General features: G+C 38.8%; 1 protein-coding gene across 8 annotated transcripts in view; it reads left to right on the top strand.

The window, feature by feature from the left end:
• The window catches only part of STRBP (spermatid perinuclear RNA binding protein), a 151,198-nt gene that overhangs the window by 45,093 nt on the left and 83,052 nt on the right, over positions 1 to 23,053 (top strand). Inside the window, exon 2 of one of the 8 annotated variants that reach the window (XM_078436508.2) lies at positions 20,070 to 20,159. The exons of 6 other annotated variants lie outside the window; for them this stretch is intronic. The gene's annotated coding sequence lies outside the window, so the exon portion shown is untranslated. Of the gene's footprint in view, positions 1 to 13,751; positions 13,774 to 20,069; positions 20,160 to 23,053 lie in introns of those variants that run through there. One more of the 8 variants, XM_078436510.1, reaches the window with a different exon arrangement.

Raw genomic sequence — 23,053 nt, 5'->3', positions numbered from 1 at the left:
AGCAGGGGTGGGGGAGAGAGAGAGGGAGACAAAGAATCCAAAGCAGGCTCCAGGCTCTGAGCGGTCAGCACAGAGCCCCACGCAGAGCTCAAACTCACAAACCGTGAGATCAGGACCTGAGCCAAAGTCAGACACTTAAGCGCCTGAGCCATCCAGGCACTGCCCCCCCCCCCCCCCCCCCCCCGCCATCACTTGTCTTTTTAAAATAAATTTCTCATTGAAGGAAAATGAAGCGGTGCATAAATCCTAAGTATATAGAGCCTGGATTTTACAATATGGATTTTCATGAAGTGAATTCATCCTTTTAACCAGTACCCAGAAGAAGAAATAGAGTATTACTAACAGAAGCCTCTCTCATGCCTTCTCCTAGAAACTCCCCACTTTCTCCTCCACTGGGTGACAACTATCTTGACATTGACTAGTTTTGTCTCTTAACAACTTTATATAATCAAAGCTGTATGTTATGTTTGGTATGTATGATTTCTTTCAACACTTCAACATTGATTAGCTTCATCCATGTTCTTGTGTGTGTTAAGAGTTTATTTCATATTGATCTGTTGTATGAATGTAACACTATCCATTCTATTGATGGAAGTATGGGTTATTTCCAGTTTTTGACTAATACAAGTAAGTGCTGCTGTGAACATTCTTGCACATCTTTTGGTTTATGTATATACACATTTCTGTGGGTATGTAACATGGAGTGGAGTTACTGGGTCATGGATTCTGTGTCGGTTTAGCTTGAAGAGAGAATGCCAAAAAGTTTTCTCAATTACTTTTTCCACTTTACACTCCTGTCAGTAGTACATGTGAGTTCCAGTTGGTTACATCTTTTTTGACATCTCTTTCCTTTCAGTAAGACTTTGTACCCCAGGATAATACTTGTTTGATTCTACCTAATCAGTCCCATGTGTCTATTATATTATTAACTCTTTGATATGAGATTTCATTTTTTAAAAAAATCTCTATCTTAGTGGTAAGTACAGGGTATAGAATGTATATCAAGGGAAACTCGAAAGCAAATATGAGCTATCCTATTCATCAAGATAGAATGTGTGTAGTAAATACTCAGTGGAAGTTGCATGAAAAAGGTAAAAGACTGTAGGCTGGGATGATCTTGGCATTTTTTGAGGGGCGAGAACTTCGTGATGACCGAATTAGAAGTGGTATGGGGGCACCTAGGTGGCTTAGTCGGTTAACTGTCTGACTCTTGGTTTCAGCTCAGGTCTTGATCTCATGGTTTGTGGGTTCAAGCCCTGCATTGGGCTCTGTGCTGACAGCACCTAGCCTGCTTGGTTGGGATTCTCTCTCTGGCTCCCTCTCTTTCTGCCCCTTCCCTGCGTGCATGTGCGTGCGTGCGTGTGTGTGTGTGTGTGTGTGTGTGTGTGTGTGTATGTGTATGTATGTGCTCACACTCTCTCTTTCCAAAAAAAAAAAAAAAAAAAAGTGAGTGGTGTGTTAGAAACTGGTGATGGGGTTGAATTGAGTCAGATGGAATCTGATTGGATTCTGTAGGTAATAATAGATAGCCCTTTTTAGTTTCTGAACTGGGAGAGAGAGTTAATGAAAGCTTTTTTGTTCTATGAATGAAGAACTGCATTTTTGTTTAACGGTGTGCCCAGCTCTTAGGAAAAAAGATTACAGAAAAAGATTTGGGCCCATGATTGGACACAGATTAGACAAGGCCTGGTCTGGTATCTATTTGGTCAGCTTTATCTCTTAGTTCTTAGTTGTTCATTTATTTTATTAAAAAAATTTTTTTTAATGTTTATTTATTTTTGAGAGAGACAGAGACAGAATGCAAGTGGGTTAGGGGCAGCGAGAGAGGGAGACACAGAATCCGAAGCAGGCTCCAGGCTCCGAGCTGTCGGCACAGAGCCCGACATGGGGCTCGAACTCACGGACTGTGAGATCACGACCTGAGCCGAAGTCGGACGCTCAACCCACTGAGCCACCAGGCGCCACTTAGCTGTATCTTTACAAAGGGAGCTCACATCTGTTTTATAAAGATTAGAACTAATATAAAAATGTGAATGGATTTTTTTCTTTTTCTCAGCATATTTTATTCTGTGGCATTCCAAGATTTGGAACTTTAAAATGTATGTTACAGAGTGTAATTTAGGAAAGAAAGGACGTTCACCTTCTGCCAGTGTCAATCCATGTGGAATTTTGACTAGCTAATGATAGTATTTCCAGAGTGGCTTGTCTACCTTCTCTTCTGCTTTGTTGTTATTTTACTAGCACCCTTGTTATTTGTGTCAGAAATCAAAAATAAAACATTTATAAAGTGGCATGAAGCGTCTTGCCTCTGAAGGCTTATACCATAAAGAGATGTCAAGCCTCGTTTCAAAACTTTTGTTAACTAAAAAGCACATACATAAAGTGCTTTTTAGAATCAGATTTTTAGTGGAAGAAAATAAAACCAAGAAGAAAAAAACCTTGTAATGTTAAATCTGACATGGAAATATCAATATGAACTTATGATTTAAAAAATAAATACATTGGGGCGCCTGGGTGGCTCAGTTGGTTAAGCGTCCAACTTCAGCTCAGGTCATGATCTCACGGTTCGTGAGTTCCAGCCCCGCGTCAGGCTCTGTGCTCACAGCTCAGAGCCTGGAGGCTGCTTCAGATTCTGTGTCTCCCTCTCTCTCTGCCCCTTCCCCACTCATGCTCTGTCTCTCTCTGTCTCAAAAATAAATAAGGGGCGCCTGGGTGGCGCAGTCGGTTAAGCATCCGACTTCAGCCAGGTCACGATCTCGCGGTCCGTGAGTTCAAGCCCCGCGTCAGGCTCTGGGCTGATGGCTTGGAGCCTGGAGCCTGTTTCCGATTCTGTGTCTCCCTCTCTCTCTGACCCTCCCCCGTTCATGCTCTGTCTCTCTCTGTCCCAAAAATAAATTAAAAACGTTGAAAAAAAATTAAAAAAAAAAAAAAAAAAAATATTTAAAAAATAAATAAATAAATACATTTACTTGGTCTGTCTCCTGAAAGGGCCCAGCACCGGCCCAGCAGAGAAAAGCATACCCAGTGCCCAGATAATTCAGTTTTCAGTACTATTTCCCTCTAAAAGGAGTCTTAGAGAAATGTTCCTTGGAGCTGGTTCCAGGTATGGGACAGGAAAAGTGCTAGCTGACTGTGTGACAGCTTGTACCAAAAATCAGGAGAGCTATCAAAGACTAGCAGTTCAGGTTCAAAGGTTCAAAGCTTGTAAAGCCTGCTACTGGCCAAATTGGAGACAACTTGAGTATGCATGACAAAGAATGATGCTAATGGGCATTGAATTTTAAGAATATTCTATTAGTTAATAATGAGTAGGGTGGGGAGGAAGGAAAGATGTGGAGAGAAAGATTGTGGGTCTTCTTTGCATAAGATGACCAGAAAAATCAATGTAAAAGGAATGATATAATTAGAAAATCACCTTTTTGCATACCCCAGTGTAATTTGGTTCAGGCAGGGATCATTAGTAAATGCTAAAACTGCTAAATTGTTAGGGAAAAAGGATATTCACACGGTATTAAAGTATCACATCACAGATTACTTACTATTTAGATAAGGAAAATAATCTTACTCGGTGGAGACCTGCCTGGCATTTACCACCTTAACCAAGTGATTAAACTTAGGATCACCAAGCTGACATCAAGTATTTCCTGATTTGATGCAGTAAGAACTGTGTAACATTACCTCTGGTTGTATTATTGCCAGAAATGAGGAAGTAATCAGACAAATCATGATGTGGGCATTCCATAAGATAGTTGACCTGGACTCCTAAAAAAGACATTGACACAAAAAACAAAAAGGTAAGGAGACTGGGGCCTTTTTATTTATTTTAAAAAAAAAAATTTTTTTTTAACGTTTATTTATTTTTCAGACAGAGAGAGACACAGCATGAATGGGGGAGGGGCAGAGAGAGAGAGAGGGAAACACAGAATCTGAAGCAGGCTCCAGGCTCTGAGCTATCAGCACAGAGCCCGACGCAGGGCTCGAACCCACGGACCGCGAGATCGTGACCTGAGCCGAAGTTGGACGCTTAACCGACTGAGCCACCCAGGCGCCCTGACTGGGGCCTTTTTAAATAACCTTTTTCCCTTTGGTTACTTTGGAGGTTGTATAGTCTTTTTTCAGTTCTTTTGATGGTTTTTTAAAGAAAATTCATCATGCATCTTTTTAAGTTATTTATTTAAGTAATCTCTACACCTAATGTGGGGCTCAAACTCACGACCCCAAGATCAAGGGTTGCATGCTCAGTCTTCTGACTGAGCCAGCCAGGTGCTTCTTGTCATGCCTCTTTGAGTTGTTAGAGTCCGTTTTTACTTGGTACCATTATCCTTTATCTTGACAGTGTATGCATCTTAGAACACTTTAACTTCCTTTACCCTCATCTCAACTTTTATGTTGTTATTAGCTGTGTACTTATGTGTTTAAACCCCATAAGTCAGTATTGTTATTTTTTGTAACATTAGAACTGTTAACATTAATTTGGATTTATAGTTGACCCTTGAACAACACAGGTTTGAACTGCGTAGGTCCCTTTGTATGTGGATTTTTTTGATACAGGACAGTACTGTAAATGTATTTTCTCTTCCTTATGATTTTTTAAATAATATTTTCTCTAGCATACATTATTGTAAGAGTACAATAATACCTATAACATACGCAGTATGTGCTAATTGAGTATTTATGTTATTGGGGCCATTTCAGCTTAACAGTGGGCTCTTAGTACTACTGTTACATTTTGGTGGAGTCAAAAGTTATATGCAGATTTTCTACTGCATGGAAAGGGGTCAGCACCCATAATCCCTTGTGTTGTTCAAGGGTCAACTGTTTGCTCCTCTCCTGTCTGATCTGTTTTTTTTTTTTTTTTTAATTTTTTTTTTTTCAACGTTTTTTATTTATTTTTGGGACAGAGAGAGACAGAGCATGAACGGGGGAGGGGCAGAGAGAGAGAGAGGGAGACACAGAATCGGAAACAGGCTCCAGGCTCCGAGCCATCAGCCCAGAGCCTGACGCGGGGCTCGAACTCACGGACCGCGAGATTGTGACCTGGCTGAAGTTGGACGCTTAACCGACTGCGCCACCCAGGCGCCCCTCTTTTTTTTTTTTAATGTGTATTTATTTTTGAGAGAGAGAGACAGAGCGTGAATGGGGGTGGAGCAGAGCGAGAGGGAGACACAGAATCCAAAGTAGGGTCCAGGCTCTGAGCTCTCAGCACAGAGCCCGATGTGGGGCTTGAACCCACAAACTGTGAGATCATGACCTGAGCCGAAGTTGGACACCCAGCCGACTGAGCCACCCAGGCGCCCCTCCTGTCCGATCTTTTATCTGTGATAATTTTCTTTCTGCTGGAAGAACAGCCTTTAGAATTTCTTTTAATACAGGTGTTAAAAGTTTGCTGGTGGCAAACTTTTTTTTTTTCTTTCTTTTTCTTTTCTGGAAAGTGCATTCATTTCTGAAGGATATATTCCTTGGATGCAGAATCCTATATTGCAAGTTACTTTCTTAAGCACATTGAAGATATTCCTCCATTTTCTGGCTTCCATTGTACATATTGAGAGCTGTCAGTCTGCCTCTCCTTTGAAGGTAATTTGTGTTTTTTCTCTCACTTAAATTTTATAACAACCCTGTAGGGTGTAGGTTTTATTTTTGTTTGTACAGATGAGAATAGAAATACTCAGGACAACTTGCCAATGTCAAACAGTTAGCAAATGGAAGATGAAAATCCAGGTCTATTAGACATCAACACCTATACTTTCCCCACTTTGCCTTACTGCCTGTCACTAAAGAAAAGTGTATATTCATTTTTTTTTAAGTTGAACCTAAGTTGAACGCTTAACCTGCTGAGCCAACCAGGTGCCCCTATATTCATGTTTTCAACAGTATTTATCCAGCTCCTGTTATATGTATAACACTGCTACAGACTGAGGCAGATATCAGATTTTGGGAAATAATTCTGACCCTCAATTTATAGTTTGGAGAAAAGCATGCCAAAAACATTCAAGTTGCAATGAGGCAGTATATTGCTGTTAGCTAAAATGGTCATCGGTTGCAGTAATTACTGAAAGAGTTTATGCACAGGGAATCTCACAATTCGTTGGAAGTGTCAAAGAGTGTCCTGGAAAGGAGGTGGAATGTTGTCTGAACCCCAGGCAGAATTTGTTGAGGGTAGAGAATTGTAGAGGCTGTTCTAGGCAGGGCCAAATCACATGAAGAAAGGCATGGATAATGGTTTTGGAGATGGCAGCACCGTTGATTGGCTCTAGCTGAAGATTGTAAATGTTGGAGATAAGGTTGTATGTGAGGTGGGGCCTCATTACGGAGAGCCATAAATTCCTCTTCTCTGTCTTTTAGGTGACAGGGAGTCCTTGAAGAGAAGTTGGGGGTAGGGGTGCTATAATGAAAGCAGAAAGTATTACTTACAGGGTAAGAGCTTGTCCTGACTCCATATTCCAACCTCAGTTTCAGTTATGGCTCTATCACTTCCTTACTTATGCTGTCCATTAGTTAACTTTTCAAAGCCTGTTTCCTTATTTGTGGATTTGAAATAATCATAGTACTTATCTCATAATTGTAAGGATTAAATAAATTAATATATGCAACGTATTTAGAACAATAGTTGGAACAGAGTAAGCACAATTTAAGTATTCGACATCATTTTATTCTTGTTATTACTGAATAAGATGATGTACATTATAGTAACCAATGCATGGTATGTAGTGAATCACAATCCTAGTTACCAGTAGAATGAGTATAGGGTAAGTAGTATGAACCAAATTATTGTTTCATACCTCTGCACCTAGGTGTAGGGGATATTAAACCTTTGAAGTTGTGTTAATGTATATAAAGCTATGTAATTCACTTAGGTCATTTCCCCATTACATCACTTTTGTGATTATATATTACGTATCATTTCTAATCTGTTCCTCAGTTGATTCATTTTGTCAGTAACAATAATAGTGAAGAAAGCATTCCATGTTAAGAATCTGTAGTCAGAAGAGAGGGAAGGAGGTATTGTTAAACCTGTGACAGAACAGTGTATCGTAGGAGGGGGCTGTAAATATGTCATAGGAAAGATGTAGGAATTGTACTGGTTGCTGAATTTAGAAACATCTCTGGGTTCTGTTTAATATGGTCTCTTCGGGAAATGGAGTGTAACCTCAGGATGCTAACTAAGCTTCTGCCATAGGTATGAAGAGTAAAAAAAAAAAAAAAAAAAAAAAAAACCCTTTTTTTCCAAGGGAAATTGTATAAAGCCATTGAAGCATCAGGACTGACGGACTGGGAATGCATTTAAGTGAGGGCTCATTAATCTTTTAAGAAATAGAAAAGCAAACATATGTCAGAGAAACATTGTGGATTTACAATATTAAAATGCCAGTGTCTTCAAATATTGTCATAAAGCAGAAAGGGAAATGATTTAAGAATGGACACCACTTATGTATTTCTTTTAAGGTTAGAATAGTTCAGCATTAAACCAAATGCCTTTACCGGCAGCAAGTAGCTAATTGTAATTTTAAGTGAGGTTTAACTTTAGTCACTGTATTAAAAATCTTGTAGATATGCATTATTGGAATGATTTTGCTAGAGAAATTGCCTTTCAGTGAACATACTCTAAGTCTAGAGGAACTAAACACATAGTGCAGTTTTTTAGATTGTATGTCAGATGTTCTGTGGTCTCTACTAATGATTTGAACCTTTTGTTTTAATTGGCAGCTTTTTTTAAAAAAGAAAATTCTTGTAAATACTGTCACATTTTTCCTATTTTCCATATTCTTTGTGTTTTCTGTAAATTGGCAAGGGAACAACTTCGCATATGGTCCGTTTTTCTTGGAATAGGAGATTTTTTTTCTTTCTTCCTCTCTTCTGGTCTGCTTTCCTAACCTTTAACCACCCTGTTAACAGATGGTCAGTTTATCCTTGTACTCATCGTTTTGATTAACTGTTTCGAAAAAAGCTCAGCTTCTAACAGTGACTTAAATGTTCTCATGACAGCCTCATTTAAGACTGTATAACTCTCATTATGACAATTTTGATTATTTTTTTTTAAGTTTATTTTGAGAGAGAACGTATGCACTGGAGAGAGTGGGGGAGGGGCAGAGAGAGAGGGAGACAATCCCAAGCAGGCCCTTTGCTGTCATCGCAGGGCTCCCAACTCTTGAACCGTGAGATCATGACCTGAGCTGAAGTCAGATGCTTAACTGATTGAGCTACCCAGGAGCCTTGACAGTTTTGGTTCTTGAAGCTCCTTTTATCTTTTGAGTTGAGTTTGAATCTATTTAAAGCTGAATGGAAAGCCTCATCTTACATTTTAAGTTCTTGGATGATTGTTTCTTTCTGACCCCTTTAGCTCAATTTTTAGTTGATTAACTGACCATACCTTATGAAACAATCAAGGCAGGTATCTTTTATTTGAAGACACTTTAGTGTAGAGATCCACAGGTTTGTGGCACCTAACAGATTTGGGTTCAAATTATAGATTTATCCTTGTGAGTTTCATTTCCTCAACCGAGGAACCTTAAAATGGAGACTGATCATGGGCTGATGCAAATAGAAAATCAGATGATTAATGTAAAGTGTCTTGTACACACTGGAGCACGGAGGATCAAAAATGAAGTAACTGCCAAGGTGATCATTTCACAGGATAGGTCATGTAATTGTGTATGCTGTGGTGGCAGTGTTTGCTGTTTATATGAGCAGGTCCTTCGAGTGAATTATCTGGGAATAAAGCACCTGCAGAATGAATTGCAGTCAGCATCTCAGTTGAAGTACACGCTTATAAGCTTTAATTTACTTCCCAGCAAGCAAAGGGTGCACAGTAACTGTGGTCATAGCACCTGCTTGAACAGAGCCCAGTAGAGAGACAGCCCTATGGCAAGATTGTTTAAGTTACGAGTTCACGCTACAGCTATGGAGAACGATGAAGAGGTTTCTCCTATGCCTCCCACAAAAGTACCAAGACAGAGTCATAATTGGGTCATCAGTCATTTATTCATTTGACAAATATTTGAGAGTTTACCGTCCAGGTACTGTGATATATACAAGGAATACAGCAGAGAGCAAAACATAGTATCTGCCTTCAAGGATCATGTAGTTACAGAACTGGTAAGCGGTGCAACATAAGGCAACCCTAGTGTAGTGGAAGAATATGGGAGGGCTAATTAATTCAGTCCAGGTTGGGCAAAGGGTTAGGAAGAGGCAGAGTTCAAGATCAGGGAAGGCTATGTGCGGAAGGCGCTGTCTAAGCTGAGGGCCTAGTGAAGGTAAAGGGTTTAAGAAGTTAAGGGTGGTATTTTGAAAATTTTATTCCAAGAGGTAAGCATCTTCTTTCTTTTTTTCTTTTTAAAAGTTTATTTATTTTGAGAGAGAGGACGAGAGATGGGTTAGGGGGGAGGGAGAGAGAGAGAGAATATTCCAAGTAGGCTCCGTGCTGGCAGCACAGACCAGGGGCTTGATCCCACGGAACTGCGAGATCACGACCTAAGTTAAAATCAAGGGTTGGACCCTTAATCGACTGAGCCACCAGGTGCCCCAAGCATCTTATTTCTGAGAATAGGTTACTGAGTAAGCATGCTTGAGTCTAATTTTCAGCAAAATTGGGAAATCAGATTTTAGAAATCCTTTCTTTTTCTCATTGTTATTGGGGATAGGGAGGGAGTAGGCCTGACTTTGTGCTCTAGAAAACCTGTAGTCCAGAATCTCCCTTGGAAGCTGAAGGCTTTTTCTCTCATGGAGTTTTAAACATTACCAACAATGTACTTAATTTCTATAATTTTGCTACAGTAAATATTTGTTGATTCAGTAGCAAATGAGATTGACATGGCCTGGTCCCTACCCCACCTTCATCCTTAAGAATTAAGATCTGAGGGGCGCCTGGGTGACTCGGTTGGTTAAGCATCCGACTTCGGCTCAGGTCAGGATCTCTTGACTTGTGTGTTGGAGCCTTGTGTTGGGCTGTGCTGACAGCTCAGAGCCTGGAGTCTGCTTTGGATTCTGTGTCTCCCTCCCTTGGCTCCTCCCCTGTTCACGCTCTGTCTCTCTCTCTCTCAAAAATAAGTAAAAATTTAAAAAAATTAAAAATGAATTAAGATCTGAGAGGCTAAATGATTAGGTGAGCAATGTAGATAGTACTAAGAACACTGGCCTTTGGAATCAGGCAGCTGACTGAGTAATGTAAGTTACTATGTAAATAAACATGAATTCATATCTTGGCTCTGTCACTCACCCTATGGTACAGGGCAAATAACTTCATGTCTCTGTTAAGAATGTTTGAAGACATTCTTGTTTAGTTTCAAAATGGTCTTGATGTGGATGGTTCTTTAGGGTGGAGGCACTCAAGACTCAGATAGTTACATGTTTGCTCTTCTATGCACATATGCGTGTGTACGTATGTATATGGATGTCAAGATTCATAATAATGTTCATAGATTTTTGCATTTGTTCTTTCATAACTGTATAAGATAGGCAGATAGAGGTGTCACTACAGAAGGAATGAAATGGTGCTTTGTGAGAGAATTGGTTTTAGGCTTGGATGAAGGAAGTCTTCCTGGAGAGGTAGCCTTTGAGATGAGTGGGCTTTTTTGGTGGATGCTTCAGAGCAGAATGAGTCATGAGGAGCTGCAGGTTGTCGACTCTGTAGACAGGTTGTCTGTTTCGAATCCTGACTTTGCCATTGACTGGCTGCTTGATCTCAGATAAATTAATCATTCTTCTAGACTATTTCCTCTGTAAAATGGATATAATCACATCTCCTACAGAGGGTTTTTGAGGATTAAATGAAGTAAAGCATGTAAAATGCTTAGCCAAATCCTTGGCATATAGCAAGCATTGTTGTTATTACTGTGGCCTCATCATTATTACTGATAGGGATTGAGGAGGCCTTTTTAGGCAAGAGAGAATTTATTCTGTTCTCCTGTCTTGATAAACTATCAAATTTTGATAAATGAACCCAGTGGTTGTATTTTTCCATTTATGAATCACACACTGAATAATTGAGATTTAGTCTGAATTCTTCTTGAACTGCAGAATTTGTTGCAGACTGAAAAAAAAAAAAAAAAAAAACACCAGTCACAAGCTCATGGTGTTGTGTTGCTGTCCCTTGAGTTCACGACTCACTGTCATTGGTTAGGTTGGAAGGGTCATCTTCCCTGTTTATATAACACTGTAACTTCCAAAGTCTTTGCACAACTGTTAGTCTGTGATCCTCAGAGTAGCCTTGTGAAGCACATAGGGTGGGAGGTATTATTTTTCAGGAAGTAGAATCCACAGGGCCAGGGGAAAGGTCTCTGTGGCTCTTTTCCAACACTAGATAGCCCTGGTCTCCTGACTTATATTCTATTTTTTTTTCATTTAGTTTTTTGTAAATCGAAGTCTGTCAGTAGATTTGAGTTTGCATTTATTATTATTTTTTAATGTTTATTTATTTTTGAGAGAGGGAGAGACGGAGTGCAGGTAGGGGAGGAGCAGAGAGAGAGAGAAGGAGACATAGAACCTGGAGCCGGCTCCAGGCCCTGAACTGTCAGCACAGAGCCCAACGCGGGGCTCAAACCCACAAACGGTGAGATCATGACCTAAGCTGAAGTCAGAGGCTCAACCATCTGAGCCACCCAGGTGTCCCTAGTTTGCATTTAATTGCTGCCATTTACTAGTTGAGTGATCTTGTAAGGGTTCTTAAATTTATGAGTCTGTTTTTCCATCTGTCAGATGATGAGACTTTGAATCACACAGGATTGTGTGTGATGCTGAATTTACTTTGTAGAATCGCTTTATGAGAATTGTTTTGTATAATGTTGTAAGGTAGTGTGTATTAAGACACAAGTTTCTTCATTAGTTGGTGTCTTATCTGCCTAATGATAATGCCGGTAGGAAATATTCCTATTTCTATATTGCCTTTAATGTTCTAATCCTACTTACTTGAGAGTAACATCCTTGATAGTGATGTGAATGCTGTAGCCTGGAGAACCTAGATCTGGGAGTGTTTGACAGGTGAATAATAACACTTCACAAAATAACAGTTCATTTTTCACATTATTACTTGTGTTCCTTGGTCGTTCCCCTTTTATCTTTCTCTCTCACTTTTTTGGTTTAGTGTTATTACCCAAATGGTTAAACAACTTAAAACTTTCCAGCTAATAAATAGATTATTTCAGAAGTTTGAAGTTTGTCCCGTCCCCCCCCCCCCCCCCCCCCCGCACCGAAACAAGAGAGAGAAACAATAGAGAAGGGGACCTCTTTTACATATGAATATTATTTTTCATGTGTGTTTGTCAGTTATTTATGTGCTGTTTTCCTCTTGAACCTGTGTCAGAGGTAGGTAAATGTGGAGTTCTTAAAAACCATATTAGCTGGAAATTACAAAATGCACAAATTGAGTAGAACAAATTGTTTTTACAGTCTTATTTTTTTTGAATGTTAAATATATACGTAGACACTTAAATGGTTGCGTTGTTATGAAAACCCTAAGTTTAAGTTTTCTGATAGCTGAGAAAATCTGCGTTAAGGAAAAATTTTTGCACTTGATCTTTTCCCGAACAGAAGTTTGTGGAAAAAATACCGAGGTTGACTTAAAAGTGTCATTTATGAGTTATGAGACTCTTTTGAGTTGGCATCTATATTTTAAGGGTTAGGCGAGAAACAAGTCATTTTGTAAAATGCAAGGGTATTTTCTATGGATCGTGGAAGTTTTTGTTCCCTTTCCAGTATGTAGCAAGCTAAGAGTACTTACTAAATTGCGGTTTCATGAATATCGTTGTATTGGGTGTGCCAGGAGTACAATCATAGTATGTGACTTAGACATAATAACTGGCATAATAACTTAGGATACTATGTCAGCAATTCATATTTTTAAAGTTACCACACTAGGAAAAATAACAGCTATTTACAGTTGAGTAGATTTGACTTAAAAAAAGTTATACTCCAATCAAGAAGATGAAAACTCAGTTTAGTCAGCATAGGCTCTAGTTAACATAGGCTTGGAAGCTTTTTAAAAAGTTGGATATAGGGGTGTCTGATTGGCTCAGTCGGTTGAGCATCCGACTTCGGCTCAGGTCATGATCACACTCTGTGAATTGGAGCCCCACGTTGGGCTCTGTGCTGACAGCTCGGAGCCTGGAGCCTGCTTCAGATTCTGTGTCTCCCCCCTCTCTGCCCCTCCCCTGTTCATGCTCTCTCTCTGTCTCAAAAATAAATTAAAAACATTAAAAAAATAAAATAAGATAAAATAAAAAATTGGATATACTGTGGATAGAATTAGATAGTGGATTAGCCATAATCCTTGTTTAGGGCATGCTCTTATTAGCTCACATATAGCCTGTTTTTAATTTATATTTAAAAACTTAATAAGCCCCTGTGAACCTACTACCAGAACAAAAGGATAGATCCTTAATAATCTACATCTGACCTTTTAGGTTCCCCAACCCCATTCCTCCCCCTTCACCCAGACCTCACAGCCTGAATTCTCTAGTTTTCTGATTTTGTATAGCTTCATCACATCTTTATGGATTCTTAGAAAGTGTATATTTTTATTTTGGTTGTAACTTTACAAAAAAGACATTCTATATGTAATCCTTTGAGACTTAATATTTTTACTTAATGTTGCATTGCTAAGATTTATCCACGTTGTTGCATGTCACTGTAGTTCCTTTACTTTGCTGGGAATAATCCATTACATTAATGTAACATGGTTTATTCATTCATTCTCCTGTGAATGGACATTTTCCTTGTTTTCCAGGTTTTTGCTGCTGTGAGCAGTTTTGCTGTGATCATTTTAATACATGTCTCTTGTGCGTAAGTTTCTTTCCATGTATACTGAGGAATAAAACCCTGGGTAATGAACATGGGATTATTCAGTTTGTAGACATTATGCCAAACATTTTTTTCCCACTATCAGTCTATGAAAGTCTCTATGAATATATCCTTTCCAACCCTTGGAATTGTCAGATTAAATTTTTGCAGCTTCAGTGGGTAGAAATGGTATTATGTTTTTATTGGTCTTGTGATTTTTTTTTCTGTGAAATGCTTGTTCATGACTTCTTTTTTTTTTTTATTTTGTTTTTTCTTTCGCCTAGCTTGTTTGTGGTTTTCTTTTGGATTTTAAGTTGTCTTTATGTGTTTTTGGTACTTTTGTTGGAGGTATGTATTCCAAAAGTCTTTTCAATATGTGACTTCGCTTTTCACTTTCTTTAGGGTGTTTTTTGATGCCCAAATTTCTTCATTTTAACATATTCAAATACAGTTTATTTTATGGTCAACACTTCTGTGTCTTTAAGGAATTGTTTGTTTTTCTTATTTTGTATGCCAATATCTGTTAACATTACAGCTGACATTTATTTAAAGGCCTGAGATTACAGTAGTAGGACAACGGAGAAGGAAGAATGTAGCTTAAGATGTTTGTGACTACTCATTGCTCATCCCTAACCCCAATAGAAAATAAACCCTTGTTAAAAGCTAGATTCACATCTGTGCTAACTCAGCTACCCGAGTGGAGATCAGTGGTCTGTTGTCATGATTTTTCCCTAAACTCTCACCAGCCTCTATGTTTCTTGAATGATTTACCTTTTCTCTGGACCTTATTACATGTTTCCCAAAAAAAAAAAAAAAATTTTTTTTTTGAATAATGACTATTGGTGAGAAAATGATTATGACCATTCTGACCCATTTTATTAAAAGGATGTGATATGAATATATTATTTATAGTAGAAATTATTTTTATTCTTGAATTTTAAAATAGTTGGAATAAAGTTTAAAGAAATTTGTATTAAAGCATTCTGCAATAAAACATTTTCAAAGATTATTTTTTCTATATTTTGGTTTTAAATTTCAAAAAGGGACTTCACTTAAATTCAGTTCTGTTATTCAGTTATCTTGTCACAAGCGTTTGTATGGCAGGTACCCATATCTCCTGTCACTTTTGTATATGCACTTTGTTCCCTGGCAGATTTGAATTCTGAAATCTCCTCCCCTCCAGAGCATGGGTGCACATGCATGTGCACACACACATATCCTGCTCTTTCACAGCCATCCTTTTTCATGTTTCTGCTGTTGGGCAAGTGTACACAGAGAACTTGTGCTTTATTAATAAGGGTATGATTGTTGCCATCACAGAAATAATGTGTATTTGTGTAGGCCTTTGTCAAGTGCTTTTATATGCATTTTCTCAACTTATCTTTTTCCTAAAACCTGGGTGATTGGCAGGGCAGGTTATGGTCCTAATGTAGGCTGTGCTAATACCGAGGCTTGAAGACATAAAGTCAGCACTTTCCTGGTACAATAAGATGCTTAGTAAGTATTTGTTGGATGGATGGATGGATGGATGGATGGATGGATGGATGGATAGATGGATAAATGAATAAATGGCTAGTTATTCTCACCCTCATGCCCTTTGGATTAAACCATTGCTTCATATTTAGCTATGTGCCAGTACAGGTCTTGATATATATAATAGAAACTAGAATATTTATTGATTACAACTTCTACTTCTGGCTTTGATGGAGTATCTTGTTCTGGACTGGCCTTTCTGTCATTAAAAAACACAAAACTAGGGCCGCCTGGGTGGCTCAGTCTGTTGAGCGTCTGACTTCCGCCCAGGTCAGGATCTCGCAGTTTGTGAGTTCGAGCCCCGCGTCGGGCCCTGTGCTGACAGCTCAGAGCTTGGAGTCTGCTTCAGATTCTGTGTCTCCCTCTCTCTGCCCCTCCCCGCTCATGCTCTGTCTCTCAAAAATGAATAAATGTTAAAAAAAAATTTATAAAAAACATGAAACTGGACAAAATATGTGAAGCAACTCTTTCAGGCTTTGGACAACAGGCCTCTGATCTTGAAATTTGTAAAATGAGCCCCACAATTGCCCCTGCTTTCTGCCTGAGAACAATTTCTTGAGCTGGAATCCAAGCAGAACATGGTAGCCTGTGTTGAATCAGAATTTGGGGCAGCTAAAATGGCTAGAATCTTTAGGGCAGGACACTGGAGAAGAGGAGCTCTATGGGAGGGGCTTCCAAATGTTTTTGTGTGGGTTCCTTGTGAATTATTGGTGAAGAGTTGGGCTGTCCATGGGGGAGAAAAGCTGGAAGGTTCATCAGAGTGGCTGCCCCGAAGCTGGGAATGAAACAGAGATGCTAGAGGTTGTACAGCTGTGGGATATTGGAGCTCTGGCCCAGGCAGAACTGAGAGAGAGACCTGATCAACACCCTGGGCGTGTGGGTGGAACACTAGAAAGACCATGAGGTAAAGCAAGGATTGGCAAAGTTAAATAGTTGCACACAGACTGTAGGCCTGGCAAGCCTACAAGATTTACTATGTGGGGGGCACCTGGGTGGCCCAGTCATTTGAGCGTCCCACCTCAGCTCCTGTGGTGATCTCATGGTTCATGGGTTCGAACACCATATTGGGCTTTGCGATCACAATGCAGAGCCTGCTTTGGATTCTCTGTCTCCCTCCTTTTCTGCCCCTCCCGTGTGTGTGTTTCCTCTCTCTCTCTCTCTCTCTCTCTCTCCCTCCCTCTCTTCCTCCTTCCCTCTCATTCTCTCTCTCTCAAAAATAAACTTAAAAAAAAAAAAACAAAAAAAAAAACTTACTGTGTGGCCCTGTAAAGAAAAGATTTTCTGACTTCTGCCCTGGAGTTAAAGCCTACTCTGAGCCTTCCCATAACAAAGCCTATAATCAAATCCTGACAAAACCTTCTGAGAAGACAGAACTTGGAGGTTGAATTTTGCCAGGTTATATAGGGACTTGGGAAATGTATTAGGGTTTCCATAGTTCTGCCCTAACAAAAGTACTACTTGGTCTTTTATTTAGAATTAGAATGTTTCTGAGCAGTATTACCCCCTGCAGTGTTTGAGACCTTCAAGCACTGACAGTGACTTTAGCCTATACTCTAATACTTTGAAAGTCTGGTTATTCCCCTGGGTAAATCTGTGTAGGAATATGTCTTGTTCCACTTAAATATACACACACACTTCATAATCTTCTTTGTTGGGGGAACTTTTTGTATCTTTTATTCAATAGCAATATTTGGTTTAAATTGAAAAATGTAATCCCCAAGGGCTAAGACAGCTAAAATAATTTTCTGTTTAAGAGGACCAAGGTTCCTTTTTGTTTCTGAGTATTACATATGTGGGCATAATTTTAAAAACATTTTGAAATTTAAGGGGCGCCTGGGTGGCTCAGTTGGTTGAGCATCTGACTTGGGCTCAGGTTATGATCTCATGGTTCATGAGTTCGAGCCCTTCATCAGGCTCTGTGCTGACAGCTCAGAGCCTGGAGCCTGCTTCGGATTCTGTGTCCCCCCCACCCCCTGCCTCCTGTGCTCGTGCTCTATCTCTCTCTCTTTCAAAAAATAAAAGAAACATTAAAAGAAAACATTTGGAAATTATAAATTGTTTCTGGCATATAGACAAAATAGAATATAGCAAATAATGTGTACTCACCACACACAACTTTTCACTTTTTCCAAATTTGCTGTGGATTCTTTTCCCAAGAAGTAGTACTCAGATACATACTGTGTATGTATTCTGTTCCTTCTTTTTCCCAGTAATAACCGCTACTGAATTTTTTGTTTGTCATTACCTTGAATGATTTTTATACTAAAAATAGTGTGCGTGTGTACCCATAAATTATATATAACATTATTTTATGCATTTTTAAGCTTTCATGAAAGGAATCACTTTATACTTCATCTGCAACTAGCTTTTCCACCCAACATTGTTGTGGGTTTAGAAATGATGAAATGTATCACTGTAATTCTTTAACTGCAGTTTGTATCTCCATTCTCTTGTTGATGGACATTTAGTTTTCTAGTGTTTTGTGATTATAAAAAGTGCTGCATTGAACATTGATTTAAACCCGTCTACCTGTGTTTGTGTTGGAGTTTCTCTAGATAATGTAACTGTAACCAGAAAGAATATTGTTGGGGTACCTGGGTGGTTCAGTCGGTTAGGTGTCCGACTCTCTGAGATCATGATCTCACAGTTTGTGGGTTTGAGCCCCATATCGGGCAGACAGTGCAGAGCCTGCTTGGGATTATCTCTTCCTCTTTCTCTCTCTGTGCCTCTGCTGCTTGTGCATGTGTGCTCTCTCTCAAAAGAAATAAAAACTTAAAAAAAATTGTTTTTTTTTACATTTATTTGTTTTTGAGAGAGGCATAATTTAGTAATAACTAAAGGTTATATTAATTTAGTAATTACAAATGCTAACATATATATATATTATACATATACATATACATTATATGTATGTATATATACATTACATACATATATATAACATATATATGTAATATATATTATATAACATGTTAATACATGTTATTACATATGTTAATATATGTTAATATATATTATATATAATATTATATATATTAATTTAGTCATAACTAAAGGTGAGGGGCAGAAACAGAGGGAGACACAGAATCCGAAGCAGGCTCCAGGCTCTGAGCTGTCAGCACAGAGCCCGATGTAGGGCTTGAACCACAAACCGTGAGAACATGACCTGAGCCGAAGTCGGATGCCCAACCGACTGAGCCACCCAGGAGCCCCAGAAATAAAAAACTTATAAAAAAGAAAAAAATAGTATTGTTGTTTATAGGATACCCACATCTTTGACTGTTGGTTATTACTAAATTGCTCCCCAAGATGGTTTTATATTTCTAGTTTTGTGCAGTTAATATGGATTCTCTAAAGCAGATATGTTGTGCCTGAAGAAAATATGACATGAAAATCTCATTTTACTACTGGTAAATTGAAAATTGGCTGTTTAGATTCTTGATAAATGTGGTCCTGTTTAAAAACCTTTCTTAAATTTCTATAAGGAAATATTTGAACATACGCAAGTAGAGAGAACCCCCTTGAACCATGGATAACGTGTCATCAGCTTACAGTAATTATCAACATAAGTCTAGTCTTACTTCACTATCCCTCAACTACATTACTTTGAAGAAAATCCCAGATTTTCATATAATTTCATCTGTAAATATCTCTCAAATTAGATATGAATACCCCCACCAAGAGAAACCTATATAATACCATTATCACCCTCTAGAACTAATTCCATAATGTTGACAAATTACTCCATGTTCAAATTTTCTCACCTATCTCATTTTTAGTTTTATCTATAATATTTAAAATATGATTACATTGTAAAAACATATACTTTTAAGGATTAAGTTTAATCTGTCTCATATAAAATGTTACTTGTAGATTTCTATTTTTATTACAGAATCATGTTTAAAGACAGTACCTAAAAAGTAATCTAGGTGTAGTCTCACCCTTTTACTTTATAACTGAAGGAATTGAGGCTCAGAGAGGTTGAGATTTGTTCAAAATTGGCCAGTTTATTAGTAGCAGAGCTGGAATTTGAAGGCAGATCTTCTTACCCTAAACCCATTGCTCTAATATGAATTACATTGTATTGCCTACCTTATATTGTTTTGTAGCTCATTACCTCTATCAGCTTTGTTGTTTTGTTTTTTGGTTTATTTGCTTACTTTTTAGTAATCTCTACACCAACGTGGGGCTCAAACTCAGGACCTGTATCAGTTTTCTAAATCTAGCATTTTAAAGTATTTGTTTCAGTGGCTTTCTTCAATATTAGACTACTGTCTGTACAGTACTAATCTTGTGATTTACATCATAGTGTATTTTAAAAGGAGTTTGTGAAAGGATTGAATTATAATATCAACACTTGTGCCAAAGATATCGAACTGTTCTGAAAAGCTACTTGTCTTTTCTGACCTAGATACACAGTTTCAACTGTGGCAGAGGATGCCAGAAAGAGGAGAATGAGTGTTGGCAAGAGTCTAGAAATTAAATTATTATATTACTAAAGGATCTAATCTGTTTCTTAATTTTTAGTACTGTTACATATGAAAAGTTTTTCTGTATTGACATAATACTTGGTGAAGATATGCATTTTTTTTGAGACTAAACCAATTGTTTATTTTGCCAAGGTGAAGAATGACTTCTATTTGTTTTAAAATTGGTGATTTTTAAAACACTAAATGACTGTTTGCTTATAACTAGATTGCAGGTTCTGAGGTGGTTTTGCAAGCTTAACTAATTAAGAAAAATAATCATGTCCATTCTCTTTCCAGATACAGTTTCTTTGCCATGCTCTGTTCTGTACAACGGCAACAAAAAGTCTTTTGAGAACCAAAGATACCCTTTGAAGCTTGTTTACCAAGGTGCTGGCTTACCCTTCAGAGTTAAGTGTGCTGCGTTGGGCACGGAAGGATAGAGAATACTTGAATACTTAACTGTTTCTTGGCACATTCATTGCTCCCTTTTCCTTTTGATCAGAATTGTCACAATAAGATATGTAAATTTCAAATAGCCTGATGCTATCACAGCCTTTTAGTGGGAAGAAAATAAATAGCCACTGAGGCATGTACAGTTAGGTACTACTTCATGTTTGATTGTGGTATAAAGGACTAGATTTCAGGTTGAGCTTTGAATTTTTTTTTAATTAATTTTTTTTTTTTTTTAAGTCGGCTCCACATGCAGTGTGGGGTTTGAACTCACAGCCTTGAGATCAAGAGTTGTACATCCACCAACTTAACCAGCCAGGCACTCCAGGCTGAGCTTTTAAAGATTACCATGCAAAATTAAATATACACCTGCTCTTTGATTTATTCATGGCCACAGTAATGTGAATTGGAAAATGCTGGAGACCCAATCCCAGTTGTAGAGATGGCTCTGCTGGTGTATGATCATAGACAAATTATTTAACATTTTTGTATATTTGTGCTTTCATATTTAAAAAAAATTTTTAATGTTTATTTATTTTTGAGACAGAGAGAGACAGAGCATGAGTGGGGGAGGGGCAGAGAGAGAGGGAAACATAGACTCTGAAGCAGGCTCCAGGCTCTGAGCTGTCAGCACAGGGCCCGACGCGGGGCTCGAACTCACAAGCCTTGAGATCATGACCTGAGCGGAAGTAGGACGCTCAACCGACTGAGCCACCCAGGCACCCCAGTGCTTTCATATTTTTAAAGATTATAAAATAAATTATACCATTAATTCCATATCTTACTACTTTTCAGGGGATTGTGAACATTGACTATGATGCTGTATGAAGAAATATTTTGAGAAATTCATTTGAGTTTCTCCTTTGTGCCAAGCATTGCTCTAGGTGTACAAAACAGAGAGTAAGCAAAGATATGCCAGTGATAAATCCTATGGAGAGATATAAACAGGGTCAGAGAAGTCCTAGAGGAGGGGTTGCTATGCTATATATGATGATCAGGGATGGGCTCGTAGTAAGGATGTTTAAGAAGACAACTGAAGACGTAAAGAGGTATGTGCATATCTGTGATAATAAATAGCAAATGTCGAGGCTCTGAGGAGGGGAATGTGTGACTTGTTTGAGAAAAAGCAAGGCTACCAGTGTGGATGGAACACTGAAGGGGGAGCAGTAGGGGAGGAGGCCAAGAAGTTCAGGGGAATCAGATTATTAGGGATTTGTAGGCCGTTAGAGAGGTGTTTAAGCAGAGACCAAGCCCTTGGAAGGTTTTGAGCAAAGCATGATATGACCTAATTTAAATTTTAAAGGGAACACTGTGGATGCTATTGCTCTAGGTAAAGAGAACAAGGTAAAGGTGAAAGATTTGGTGATGGATTAGATGTGGGGTGTGGCAGGAAGAGAGCTGTCAAGGATGACTCTTTTTGAGATAAGCTATCAGAAGGAGTAGTTGCCTTCTCTTGAGAGAGGGAACACTGGAAGGAGCAAAGTAAAGTTTTGTGTTTTTTTCGGGGGGATGGGTCAGGAATTAATTTGGGGCATATTTAAAACTTTTATTAGACATCCAGGTGGATGTGTTGATTATGTATTTGAGTGTGAGTCTAGAACTAAGGGTGATATAAACTCGGTTGCCCTCAGTGTATAGGTGGTATTTAAAGCCTCAAGCCTGAGTGAGATTGCCAAATGAGTGCAGGTACAGTGGTGAAGGGATTCAGTGTGAGGGCTGAGTCCAGCTGCATTCCAGCAGTCAGAGGCTCTGGAGATAAGAAAGAAAGGAGCCAGTGGAGTAATTTATGAAGTAGGAAGAGAACTAAGAGTAGAGTACTGGATGGAAGCCAAGGGAAGTAAAATGTTTCGAGTAGGGAACAGTCAGCTGTGTCACCTGTTGCTGAGAGGTCAGCTGAGGTGAGGACTGAGAATTGTTCACAGCATTTAAACACTATGGGAGTCCTAGGGGACCTTGGCATGAACTGTTTCAGTAGAGCATTGGTGTGAGAGGCTGATTGGGGTGAATTTAAGAGAGAATGGGAGGTGAGGAAATGGAAACAGAAGTGTAATCAGAGAATTCTGCTTTAAAAGGGGCAGAGAATTGGGTGTGGGGAGCTAGAGATCAAGGAAAGTTATGCGAGACAGAGAGCAGAGGGAGTGATTACTGGAGCTATATTCTTGAGTAGGCAAAAGGGGATGGGTTCTAAGAGGGTTTGAGTTGAGAGCTCTCCATTAAATAGGAATAGGAACAGTTCATTCATAGTAACAAGGAAGAACAATATATGGGAAAAGATGCAGCAAGGTTGGTATTTTGCATGAAGTAGAAAGCAGGATGAGCGGTCGTGTGAGGATATGGGAGGGAGGTACAGGCATTTGAAAAGAGAAGAGAAGATTGGAAATAATCAGTAATAAAGTGAATGAGTTTTATTTTTTTCAATGGGGCTTCTTGGACATTGCAGGATGGTTAGCATCCCAGGATACCAAATGTGGGGCTTACTCACCTAGTCATTATGAAAACCAGGAAACTCTACCTCACGTTTTCAAATCCCACAGGGTTGCAGTACCATCACTGTTTGAGAACTGTTGATTATTGGGCCTTTTGAGGATTGATCATGAATTTAGAAAACGACCAATAAACACAATTGTGTGTTGTTGTTTTTTTTTCCCCCTCCCTAGTCATACCGTTTGTCCAGGGTTATCGGTGTGGCGTAACCTGGAGAGTTGGATTTAAGCAGAGTTGGAGTTTTGCCGGGAGAGGATAACAAAGGGAGTTGCTGATGTAAATGAGTGACACATAATGGATTGTGTAATTTCAGTTGGATAAGGATAGAAGTGAGGGCATGAAAAGGG

Source organism: Panthera onca, chromosome D4, assembly GCF_046562875.1.
Source record: "Panthera onca isolate mPanOnc1 chromosome D4, mPanOnc1 haplotype 2, whole genome shotgun sequence".
Taxonomy (NCBI): domain Eukaryota; kingdom Metazoa; phylum Chordata; class Mammalia; order Carnivora; family Felidae; genus Panthera; species Panthera onca.
The sequence above is the reverse complement of the archived record's forward strand: the minus strand, read 5'-3'. Positions and strand labels throughout refer to the sequence as shown.